Source organism: Podarcis filfolensis (assembly GCF_964270895.1).
Source record: "Podarcis filfolensis genome assembly, chromosome: 14".
NCBI classification, from domain to species: domain Eukaryota; kingdom Metazoa; phylum Chordata; class Lepidosauria; order Squamata; family Lacertidae; genus Podarcis; species Podarcis filfolensis.
Genome location: NC_139616.1, coordinates 21,268,616 through 21,281,563, shown reverse-complemented (window position 1 = coordinate 21,281,563; position 12,948 = coordinate 21,268,616). Strand labels below are relative to the sequence as shown.

Genomic DNA, 12,948 nt, shown 5'->3' with positions numbered 1-12,948 from the left:
AGGTAAACTGGTAAGACTACAACCCATCAAACTAAATAGTGACAGGTGCCCTGCCCCCTTTTCACTGTTAAATCCTGCCCCCTTTGGGCAATGACCCAAAAGAGAGATTTTGGAAAGAATCCCAAAGCAATCATAAAAGAGGCAAGATCTGCGGTGAAAAGGGGACACCTGCCACTTTTTAGTATGATGGATGGTACTCCTACTAATCTTCTGCCAGTTACCCACTTATGACTCACATGGCATTTTAAAGGATTTATTTGTAATAAGAATCCCATGTTCCTTGTGTTGTCATTGAGAGATGAGGTTCCAGCCACTCTAAACTCCCTCCTGACCTTCATAACCTTCAGTTACTATATCAACCTACAGCTGACATCAGTGCTGTTAAAGTGATGAATAATCAAATTATTTCCACCCTGGGTACATCAATGATATAATTACCCACTTTCAAATAGAGATCATGCCTGTCCCCGAGTAAAGGCTTTACTGGTTCAATCAAGCATGTTTAGGAAGGCTGAAGGAGTTAATGTGGGTTTGCAGAAATATAAAAAACAGAATGCTAACTATTGAGGAACCGGCAGCCTGAAGTGGAAAACTGAGTGGAAGGGGGGATGAAATGCAGTCTTATGTAGTATGCTCAGGCTGACTGGCTGGAATAGTGGATTTTTCAATATTTTGTTGCAGATCCCACTTGTCACATAATACAAAGTATTATCAAAGAGACTCCTCTAATAAAGAACCAATGAAGGAGACTCCAGAACTTTTCAGCAAATTATTGGCCCATGAGATTTTGTTGTTGTTGAGATTTGCTGTTAGGAAATATAGCATTTCATGCAAATTATTATTCATCTTCTGCAACAAATATGGTGTGTAATAAACAGACAGATGTTTTCTGGAGTTTAAAGTTAACCTGGAATTTATCCAGCATTGTAGATTTTACTAGTATTTGAATATTTAAAATCCCTTACTTCCAATTCAAACAGTTTTTTGTAGCTATATTATGTTTAAAAACCACACACCTATCTCACACAATGAAAAAATTCAATAATAATAATAATAATATTTTATTTATACCCCACCCATCTGGCTGGGTTTCCCCAGCCACTCTATTCTATGTGGTAGGAGAATGTTGTATCACATAGAAGAAAATATCTGGATTGACAAGTTTTATAAATCTGCTTGCTTGCTAAAGAATTACAAATCTGATGTAATACTAATGTGGTAAGTTTTAAAAAAAACTGGAATTAAAAACAAAAAATGAGATTATACTATGAAGCACCTTGTCTTTGTTGGTTGAAGGAATGGATGACATTGGAGAATTCACATATTTTAGACTTAGAAGGCCATAATAATATTTTAGGTTGGCATGCTTATTTATGATATCAAAAGGTGAAAGTACAAAAAGGATTTACAAATCATATAATTAGAAAAAAATGGTATAGAGTATGTGATAAATACAAAAATTTATTAGAGGCAAAAACACCACTTTGGCTCTCATTGTTGGAAGCTATAGGGGTAAAGAAAAATAATATGATAGAAGGACGGGCAACTTATAGAGATTTATTAAAACAAGGGAGGAGAGCATCAATTGAAATAATTTAAGGAATTATCAGGAAAATTAACAACATGGATACAATACCATCATTTGGACAAAGTATTTAAGAAAGATAGGATGCGAGGGTTTGGGGAACAAATATCACAACTGGAGAGAGATCTGTTGGAACGTAATGAAAAAGTGCTATCTAAAATTTATAATTATTGGATGGGAGACAAAGGATGAGCAAGTAAAATCCTCAATGATACATTGGGCAATAGATATTGGTCATAATATAGATATGGAAGCATAGGAACGATTGTGGAATATGGATATAAAACTTACAACATGCTATGGTTTAAGAGAAAATTATTTGAAAACGTCACATCGATAGTACCTACTTAACACCGAGGAAATTGGCAAAAATGTATTAAAAAATGTATAAATCAAAATCAAATAAGTATTGGAAATGTAAAGAAAAAGAAGGTTCTTTTTATCATATGTGGTGGTCTTGTAGTGAGGTTAAAGCTTACTGGGAAATGATATATTTAATGAATTGAAAAAGATATTTGAAATAACATTTTTTTAAAAAACAGAAGCTTTCATTTGGGAAATTATAGGGATGGAACGATCCAAACTGTATAGAAATTTATTCATTTATGTGACTACAATGGCAAGAATGTTAGTTGCCCAAAAATGGAAAGAAGAAGTCCCAGCGAAAGAAGAATGTACAAAAACTTATGGAATATGCAGAAATGACAAAACTTACTGGAAAAATAAGAAATCAAGATAACAAACTTTTTTTAAAAGAATGGAAATGGTTTGTTGAATATTTACAAATAAACTGTAAACATATAAGACCATTGGCAGGATTATTGTAACAACCTGCAGTTTTATAAGGTAGATGAATAAATGAGTAAATTAATTTAATTTGGAATATGCCGAAAATATATATAAAAAATTAAGGAACTGCAGAAAGAGGGGGAAGGAAGTCGAGTTTTGAAATGTTAAAATGATTGTAAAATTATTGAAATGTATAAAACTGAAAATCATAAATAATATAATAATTTTAAGCTAAAAATATAAAACTGCATACAACTAGAGAAGGAATTCAAGCTGCAGCAATATCATAGGAAAAATTACTCAAATCTTTGCTTTCCAAAGCTGAAGTAGGAATATCAAGCAGAGCCATCATTATTTTCATCAAAGAGAGGAAGAAGGTCTGAACAGTCACACCTGATTTGAAAGAAATCTGATTTATTTATTACAGATGGGAAAATAAGGCTGAAAGAATGCAGTCCTGAATATCATTTGGCAAAAGGGCGGCTCACAAATGAAAGAAAGAAAGAAAGAAAGAAAGAAAGAAAGAAAGAAAGAAAAGAAAAATATACTACCAACAATTCTAACAAATAGACCAACTGAGGTTTATGGTGGTATAGTTTTGTGCAACCAACTTTAATTCTGAGGCATCAATCAGAGACAAGTAAATCAATTTTGATGATAAAGCAGAGACATAAAGGTTTCAATTGTGGGGGTTTGACATATCTCCAAAATATGACTGTATAGAAAACTGGAGGTGGAGGAAAAAAGAATATGTTACTGGTATGCGTAAAAAAAAGAAAAGAAAAGGTGTGGGATTAGCAGCTTAATTTCAAAGCAGAAAATTGACTTACACTTTGCATAAACAATGCTATACCTTTAAGCGTTCTGACTGACAGTCAGGGTTGAAAAACAACTATTCAGTCTGAAAGCAGAGCCTATTAAAAAGCATGATGTTTCTAAACAGCATCTGTTATGTACTAATAAGCATTATTTAAAGGACACAGACCTTTAATTGCTTCCAAACATGCACTTATTCAAAACTGCCACAAGGCAATCTTTACCAAAAGCATCACATGAGCCCACAGGAATCCCAACAATACAATACAAAATGTTTTTGTTTTAATTTGACTTGAAGTCTCAGAGCGCAACAAATGTATAGAGAGGCACTTTTTGCGAATTGTATGAAAATGTTTGTGAAGCTTCACAAGAATGAATTGCAAATAAGAATTACATCAGAGCTATTTGCCATCTGTTGTCAGCAATGCTGTCTTGCTAAAACCGGTCACCAGACTGCAGTTTTGTAAGTTTAAAAGGCAACCTTTTAAATGTGTAACTAAGCAGAAGGCTGTGTGTGTGCTTGACCTAAAACCTGGAAGTCACTTGGCAAATTCATCACAAAGCATGATAAGGATTTTCCGCATGCTTTTTTTATTTAGAATACATAATGTTGCTCATGTACTATAAAAGCACAGGTGCAATGTTTTAAAATAGATCGTGTTCATGAATCTTTTTCATACAAATTCTACAAAACTAGAAGATCAAAATACCCTCAATGATATCTGAATTACATTTGAAAATGTATGTTGTGGATGCTGAAATGAGTAGGACATATCTCAATCCAGGTCTAAATATTTAGGGTGGCATTCAACTAAGTTTCACTCGACATGCTGTAATGCATAGATCTGGCTTACTCATGTTCATTTATTTTAATGTCTCCTTTGAGTAATACTTAGTTGAATACCACCCTTACAATTCACTTGCTATGCTGCACAGTTTTCGGATGTCAAGGAAGGAAGGGAAATTTATGTGGATGCAAAGGTCACTTCTCATGTCATATTCCTTAAGCACAAATATGTTGTTGTTGTTGTTTAGTCATGTCCGACTCTTCGTGACTCCATGGACCATGGATCATGGTCATGATCTTAGTTTTTTTGATGTTGAGCTTCAGACCATATTTTGTGCTCTCCTCTTTCACCCTCATTAAAAGGTTCTTTAATTCCTCCTCACTTTCTGCCATCAAGGTTGTGTCATCTGCATATCTGAGGTTGTTGATATTTCTTCCGGCAATCTTAATTCCGGTTTGGGATTCATCCAGTCCAGCCTTTCACATGATGAATTCTGCATTTAAGTTAAATAAGCAGGGAGACAATATACAGCCTTGTCGTATTCCTTTCCCAATTTTAAACCAATCAGTTATTCAATATCCAGTTCTAACTGTAGCTTCTTGTCCCACATAGAGATTTCTCAGGAGACAGATGAGGTGATCAGGCACTCCCATTTCTTTAAGAACTTGCCATAGTTTGCTGTGGTTGTGAAGGCTGAAGCCTTATCCTTGCCAGGGAATCGTTTGCCTGCATCCCCAGGGCCGAAGAGAGAGCAAAAAGCACCAGGAAAGATTCTTCTTTGGAGAAAAAAGTTTTATTGAAATCTGTGCACAGAGGTGGCCAGTGGAATCGTTCCCAAAAGACTGGCCCATAGATACAAATAAACAAGCATCTTTATACCTGAGAGTCTGCCCATCTCTTCCCACCTCTTCAAATTCTCCAATCAGCTAGCAAGGTTAAGCTTATTCCCTTATATGGCATATGGCTATCTGACCAGCTAAGCCCCCCTCCTGCCCTTGTTAGTGTGTTCTTCTCTTGAGTTACTGCAACAGGAAGCTGCAATAGGAAGCTGCAATAGGAAGCGGCCGCCTCGCTCTGTCTGACCACATACGGTAAATAGATGCGGTTTCTGCTTAGCTGGCAAGCACAGGAAATGGTTTTGCTGCTGTTTGCTTGCAACTGCAAAGCAAGATTAAGAGAGAATCTTACTGAATTTACTTCAGGAATTTACTTCAGGTACAGGGTCCAGGGATTACTGATAGCAATCCCCTTCCTTAGGCACAAAGTGCAATCCCTACACCTCTCCCTTCACTCCCTCCTCTTCTTATGAACAACCTAATACTTAGGTTCGTTCTGGTCGCTCGGGTTCATAGTATTCCTGGAGGAGAGCAGTGAGGGTCATGACACGGGGCCCCATCCTGCGGGACATCATCTTCCCCATCATATTTTGCACACATTGCATCAAGCAGGGCATACAGAAGCAGAAAAGCAGTAAGATTATTCCTACCCAGCAACTCCTCCCCTATTACTTGAAGCAACTTTCCTGCTACTCAACCATCATGAACGCAAATTGCGTAACCCCACGGTCGCCTATAAGAATCGTAGATATAATGGCAACCACAAGAATAAACCCAAGCGTTCAAGGGACGTTCAGAAGGGGTCAGCACGTCAAGAGGGGTAAAGTTGTCTGGGCTTAATAAAATCAGTCCAGGGGGAGCTGCGCCTGGATTGTCTGGTTGTCGGGTAACTACGGTGGGAGCGCTGCCTGCGGGCGCCCCTCCCATCCACCTTCTTCAGCCGTGTGTAGAAGGGTCAGCGTCCGGAGTGACCCTAGCAGGGCAGTCGTCTAGCGCTCTTCTGGAGATGGTTAGCTTCAGAGGATCATCAGGATTTGGCGTAGCTGACCAGTCAGACACAACTTTCTTCGCTCGGGTGTGGTGGACCCACGGGGTGATGCCGGTGACTTTAACAGTGGTGGGTGTGGACAGCAGGACAGTGTGGGGACCCTTCCAACACGGTTGTAGAGGTGTCTGGGCCCAGTCTTTGATCCACACCTCGTCACCCGGCTCGAACTAGTGCAGGGGTTCAGTCAGAGCACACGGGGTGCGTTCGTGGGTCCACCTATTAGAAAGAGAAAAAAAATCTCGGGAGAATTACTGCACATAATTATCAAACTGCACATTTTGACTAGCATGGGGGGTTATTGCAAAACTGAGTGGACAAAGGCTGGTCCATTGTCAGATCCTATTGACCTAGGTAGTCCATAGCGGGGAATGATCTTCTATAACAGGCAGCTGGTTACCTCGGACGCCCCCTCAGTTCTGGTAGGCCAAGCTCCAACCCATCCTGTATACGTGCAGACCACCACAAGCAGGTAGCGGTATAGTCCACAGCGGGGCAATTCAGTGAAATCCACAACAAGGTCTTCCATGGGTACAGTTCCACTATGCTGAATCCCCGGGGGAGCCAAGGGGTCCGGTTCTGGGATTATGCTTTTGACATAGCGGGCACTTCCTGGAAATCTGGGCTGCCAGTTGATAAAGGTGGGCTATGTAGAAGCACTGCTTCAGCTGTCTGGTTGTGGCATCTGGTCCCATGTGGGTGGACTCATGGTATCTCTGAGTAATCTGCCGAGAAAGGGACTCTGGGATCCATATTCTGTCATCATGAGTAAGGTACCATCCTTCTTTGGGCATGGTCACCTCTGAGCATCTGCAGTGTCCCTTTCCTTTTTAGTGTATATTGGCTTATCAGCGGTGTTCAAGATCCTTCCAGGGACCAGTGCTCCAATAACTGACGCTGGGGGCTGGTTCCCGGGCTGCTTCCTTGGCCACTCTGTCGGCTAGTCGGTTTCCTCTGACCACTTCTCCTGGTCCAGTCTTGTGTGTCCATAACAGTGTGCCACTGCTACTGCCTCAGGTTCTCATACTGCATCCAGGAGGTCCAATAAGGCTTGTGGGTGGGCCACCTGGTTTCCTCTGGAGGTAAGCAAACCTCTTTCCTTCCATAAGGCTCCATGGGCATGTAAAGTCAGAAAGGCATACTTAGAGTATAAATGTTTATCTTCTGTCCCTTTGCTAGGGTCAGGGCTCTGGTGAGCGCTGTTATTTATACCAGCCGGGCCGACGTTCCAGGCGGGAGTGGCTGCACTTCGATCACTTGGTCTTCCAAGGCTACCACTGCATAGCCTGCTTTCCGCTGTCCAGCCTTAACAAAGCTGCTTCCATCCACAAACCATGAAGGCCAGTGGGGGTTTGCTTCATCTTTAAGGTCAGGCCTGCTGAAATATTCTTCATCCATTACTTCAATGCAATCGTGCATCTGCTCCTCACCTTCTCCTACCGGGGACAGGGTAGCTGGGTTGAGGGCGGTGGTAACCTGGAACTTCAAACGCGGATGCAGCAGTAACATCTGGCACTTTCTCATCTTCGCTTGGGAGAGAAAATAGGTACCCTTCATGTCAAGCAGAGCTGGGACTGCATGCGGGGTCACACAAACAGTGTCTTGGCCAAAAGTGAATTTGTCTGCTTTGTTCAGTAGGGTGGTTACTGCCACAACTGCTCTCATGCACAGTGGTAAGCCTTGTTCTGTAGGCGTCAGGCGCTCAGATAGGTATGCCACTGACTGTTGCCAGCTTCCCAATTTTTGGCACAAAACCCCTTTCGCTGTCCCTTGGTCCTCATCCACGAATAGAGTAAAGGGTTTCTCAGGGTTTGGGATGCCAAGCGCTGGGGCTTGCTGTAGTGCCTTCTTCAAATTCACGAAGGCTTGCTGTTGTTCTGTGCCCCAAACAAAGGGGTCTCTCTCAGTTCCTCTGGTTGACTCATGTAGAGGCTTGGCAATGATGCTGTAATTAAATATCCATATCCTACAAAATCCTGCAGACCCCAGAAAGCCACGGAGTTCTCTGCAGTTCTTTGGCTCTGGTATCAGGATAATAGCCTGCTTCCTTTCTTCACTGTTAACAAAGGGGTGTTCCACTGTGATTGGCATTGTCTTAAAATGCCATGGCGAAGTAACCGCTCTAAATGGACCCATACTCCTTCTGCAGCTCGCCGGGGGATTGGGTACTGGTTTACTGCCACGGGGTTAGCAAATGGCTTGGGCTTCACAATTATTGGTGGGATATTCTTTGCCATTCCTGGGGGGTTACCTTCAGCCCATACCGCAGGGTTCACTTGTTCCAGAATACTGGCGGGGATGGGTCCCTCCTCTTCTTTTACCACCATCAGGCGCCAATGTTCCCTCAAGGGTGCCTCCACAACCAGTTCCCCAAGTGACATAGTGGACAATGTGGCTTCTCCCGATGGCTTAAAAGTAATTTGGGCTTGCAACTTTACCAACAAATCTCTTCCTAATAATAGAATAGGGCATTCTCTCTTCCAGTGCCCTTCCTGTCGGCAGATGGCGCACTGATTCCTCCCCAGACGGCTTCGCCCTCCTCCCCGGGCACTTCCTCTTTCTTGGGGAATGGGTGTGGTGCTCTGCAGCGCCATTAGCTTTTTAGCCTGATACTTCTCCTTTTTTCTCTGGGCTTCCTCATCTCTCTGATTGCAAGTGGTTTGAGCTATTTTCAACATCTATTCCAGCCCATGGCCGATGAACCCCTCAGGCTTCTGGATTTTTTTTTTTTTTTTTGGCGAATATCGGACGCTGCCTGAGCTACAAAGGCAGCCTTTATGGCAATATCATCTGGGTTCTCCTCAAAGGTAGGGTTCTAATTTCTCCAACTGCACACACACATCAGCACTTGAAAAAGGCACATGTTGGACTGTATAAGTGCAAGGTGGTGCTTCCCCACCCTGTCCTGGGGGGCTGGTGGGTCATACACTCTGCGTAGAGGCATCATTGCAGTCCCACCCTTTTTCTGTGCCTTATGGGACTTATGGAGGGACGCCCTGGTTTCTGCTTCTATCCATTCCTTCTGTGCCAACAAATGGGAACTAACATCCACTTCTTTCGCATAGGGTTGTACATACTGTTGCAATCTCAATGTCTGATACTATGTCCACATTTTTTCCTTTCTTTGCTAACTCAATTAGTCCCTTCATAAACTCCTCATCATCCTCTTCCTCTTCTCAATTTGAACCCAATCATCATGCTTCGTAGCTGCTTTCCAGTTGGTTAAAAAGCATTTCAGAGGACTACGTTAGCTTGCCCCAGACCCCCCCCTTTTTTTTTTCAGATACTCCGCTCCTAACCGGGCTTAAGATCCTTTCACACACCAACCACTACAGGCTGTGACTTAGCGAACTCGCGTTGCTAAGAAATGCACAGCCCTGCAATCGCTCGGCCAAGGGGACGCTAAGCCCCGGCCCACACTTGACAATTCAACCACTGGAGTATCTGGCACACAACATACAAAACACACCTCAATATAATTCCAACATGCAACACACAAAACACACCAAAATAATTTTCCCTCTGTTTCCCCTTTCCCCAACCTCACTGGCGGCACTCTACTGCCACGTCTATTTCCCCTTTTCCCTTTCCCCGTCCCTGTCTGGCGGGGTGGCACCTTATTGCCACGGCCAGTTCCTTTGTTCCTTTTTCTGGCGGCACCCAACTGCTCACAGCCAGACCCTTTATCCCTTTTCTGGCGGCACTTTACTGCTCACAGCCAGAGGAAGCTGTCCAGGCTTCCTACCACGCCCTTTCCCTTAGGGCTTACCTGTTCCGCTGCGGACCTCTCCTTCGGCCGTCCTCTTTTCTCCCTCGACCAGGGGTGTCTCCACTCCGGAGCGGTGTGGCCGGCTCCCCCCACGAACAGGCAGGGGTGCGCACTTGGAGCCGCGAACGCCGGTCCGGGGCTGTTCACCTAGGTCGGGCCTGGCCCTCCCCGGCCCCCCTGGGGTGGGGCAATTTCCCGGCCCAACGCACCAAAATGAAGGCTGAAGCCTTATCCTTGCCAGGGAATCGTTTGCCTGCATCCCCAGGGCCGAAGAGAGAGCAAAAAGCACCAGGAAAGATTCTTCTTTGGAGAAAAAAGTTTTATTGAAATCTGTGCACAGAGGTGGCCAGTGGAATCGTTCCCAAAAGACTGGCCCATAGATACAAATAAACAAGCATCTTTATACCTGAGAGTCTGCCCATCTCTTCCCACCTCTTCAAATTCTCCAATCAGCTAGCAAGGTTAAGCTTATTCCCTTATATGGCATATGGCTATCTGACCAGCTAAGCCCCCCTCCTGCCCTTGTTAGTGTGTTCTTCTCTTGAGTTACTGCAACAGGAAGCTGCAATAGGAAGCTGCAATAGGAAGCGGCCGCCTCGCTCTGTCTGACCACATACGGTAAATAGATGCGGTTTCTGCTTAGCTGGCAAGCACAGGAAATGGTTTTGCTGCTGTTTGCTTGCAACTGCAAAGCAAGATTAAGAGAGAATCTTACTGAATTTACTTCAGGAATTTACTTCAGGTACAGGGTCCAGGGATTACTGATAGCAATCCCCTTCCTTAGGCACAAAGTGCAATCCCTACACCTCTCCCTTCAGTTGACACTGTCAAATGCTTTTGCATAGTCAATGAAGCAGAAGTAGATGTTTTTCTGGAACTCTCTAGCTTTCTCCATAATCCAGCGCATGTCTGCAATTTGGTCTCTGGTTCCTCTGCCCCTTCAAAATCCAGCTTGCACTTCTGGGAGTTCTCGGTCCACATACCGCTTAAGCCTGCCTTGTAGAATTTTAAGCATAACCTTGCTAGCGTGTGAGATGAGCGCAATTGTTCGGTAGTTGGAGCATTATTTGGCACTGCCCTTCTTTGGGATTGGGATGTAGACTAATCTTCTCCAATCCTCTGGCCACTGCTGAGTTTTCCAAACTTGCTGGCATATTGAGTGTAGCACCTTAACAGCAAAAATTTTTTTTTTTTGTTTTGACTATGGCAGACCAACACGGCTACCTATCTGTAACTGGCACCTTAACAGCATCATCTTTAAAAATTTTAAATAGTTCAGCTGGAATATCATCACTTCCACTGGCCTTGTTATTAGCAGTGCTTTCTAAGGCCCATTTGACTTCACTCTCCAGGATGTCTGGCTCAAGGTCAGCAACCACACTACCTGGGGTGTAAGAGACCTCCATATATTTCTGGTATAATTCCTCTGTATATTCTTGCCACCTCTTCTTGATGTCTTCTGCTTATGTTAGGTCCTTTCCACTTTTGTCCTTTATTATGGTAATCTTTGTACGAAATGTTCCTTTCATATTTCCAATTTTCTTGAACAGATCTCTGGTTCTTCCCATTCTGTTGTTTTACTCTATTTCTTTGCATTGCTTGTTTAAGAAGGCCCTCTTGTCTCTCCTTGGGGTTTTTTTTTGAAATCTGCATTCAATTTCCTGTATCTTTCACTATCTCCCTGGCATTTTGCTTGCCTTCTCTCCCCCGCTATTTGTAAGGCCTCATTGGACAGCCACTTTGCTTTCTTGCATTTCCTTTTCATTGGGATGGTTTTCGTTGCTGCCTCCTGTATAACGTTACAAGCCTCCATCCATAGTTCTTCAGGCACTCTGTCCACCAAATCTAAATCCTTAAACCTATTCCTCATTTCCACTGTGTATTCATAAGGGATTTGATTTAGATTGTGTCTTACTGGCCCAGTGGTTTTTCCTACTTTCTTCAGTTTAAGTTGGAATTTTGCTATGAGAAGCTGATGATCTGAGTCACAGTCAGCTCCAGGTCTTGTTTTTGCTGACTGTATAGAGCTTCTTCATCTTTGGCTGCAGAGAATATAATCAATCTGATTTTGATGCTGCCCATCTGGTGATGTCCATGTGTAAAGTCGTCTCTTGTGTTGTTGGAAAAGAGTATTTGTGATAACCAACTTGTTATCTTGACAGAACTCTATTAGCCTTTGCCCTGCTTCGTTTTGAACTCCAAGGCCAAACTTGCCAGGTGTTCGTTTTATCTCTCGACTCCCTACTTTAGCATTCCAAACCCCTATAATGAGAAGAACTTCCTTCTTTGGTGTCATTTCTAGAATGTGTTGTAAGCCTTCATAGAATTGGTCAATTTCAGTTTCTTCAGCACCGGTAGTTGTTGCATAAACTTGGATTACTGTGATGTTAAAAGGTCTGCCTTGGATTCGTATCAAGATCATTCTGTCATTTTTGAGATTGCATCCCAGTACAGCTTTTGCCGAACTGAATCCGCTCATTCCCATCCATTTTAGTTCACTGATGCCCAGGATGTCAATATTTATTCTTGCCATCTCATTTTTGACCACATCCAGCTTACCAAGGTTCACGGTTCTTACACTCCAGGTTCCTATGCAATATTTTTCTTTACAGCATTGGACTTTCCTTTCGCTTCCAGGAGTATCCGCAACTGAGCGACCTTTTGGCTTTGGCCCAGCCACTTCATCAGCTCTGAATCTACTTGTACTTGTCCTCCGCTCTTCCTCAGCAGCATGTTGGACGCCTTCTGACCTGAGGGGCTCATCTTCCAGTGTCATAATTTGCATATTCCTGTTGTCTTTGTCCATGGAGCTTTCTTGGAAGGGATACTGGAGTGGCTTGCCAGTTCCTGCTCCAGGTATATCACGTTTAATCAAAACTCTCCACTATGACCTGTCCATCTTGGGTGGCCCTACACAGCATAGCTCATAGCTTCTCTGAGTTATTCAAGCCCCTTCGCCACAACAAGGTAGTGAACCATGAAGGAGACAAATATATTAACATAAAGAATAACATGTGTACCCTTATGGGCAGGTTGCAGGCTACATGGCTATTCAGTGAACCCATGAGAGACGAGGAAATGAGAAATAAGATGGCAGTACAGGCTAGGGTAGAGAGAAAGGAAATCACACAGAAAGGTCCCAAGAAGACAGAAATAAGCAAAAGAAAAATCAAACAGAAGTCAAGAAATTAAAAGTAGGACCCATGTTAAAGTAGTTAACTGGTAGATTCTACTGGCCAGTTGCCATCTCCCCTTCTTGGGCAGAGTTCTTAAGCTGGTAGTCACGGACTAGATCCAGACACTTTTGGAGGAAACTGATT

The 12,948-nt window shown here is 43.0% G+C and overlaps 1 protein-coding gene and 1 long non-coding RNA gene across 3 annotated transcripts in view; one reads left to right on the top strand and one right to left on the bottom strand.

The window, feature by feature from the left end:
• Positions 1-12,948, top strand: part of LOC310749837 — an 807,599-nt gene that overhangs the window by 706,334 nt on the left and 88,317 nt on the right. The window lies entirely within an intron of this gene.
• The window catches only part of LOC310749607 (protein FAM169B-like), a gene marked incomplete at its 5' end in the record, with an annotated part of 59,410 nt that overhangs the window by 43,949 nt on the left and 2,513 nt on the right, over positions 1-12,948 (bottom strand). The gene's annotated exons all lie outside the window — the stretch shown is intronic.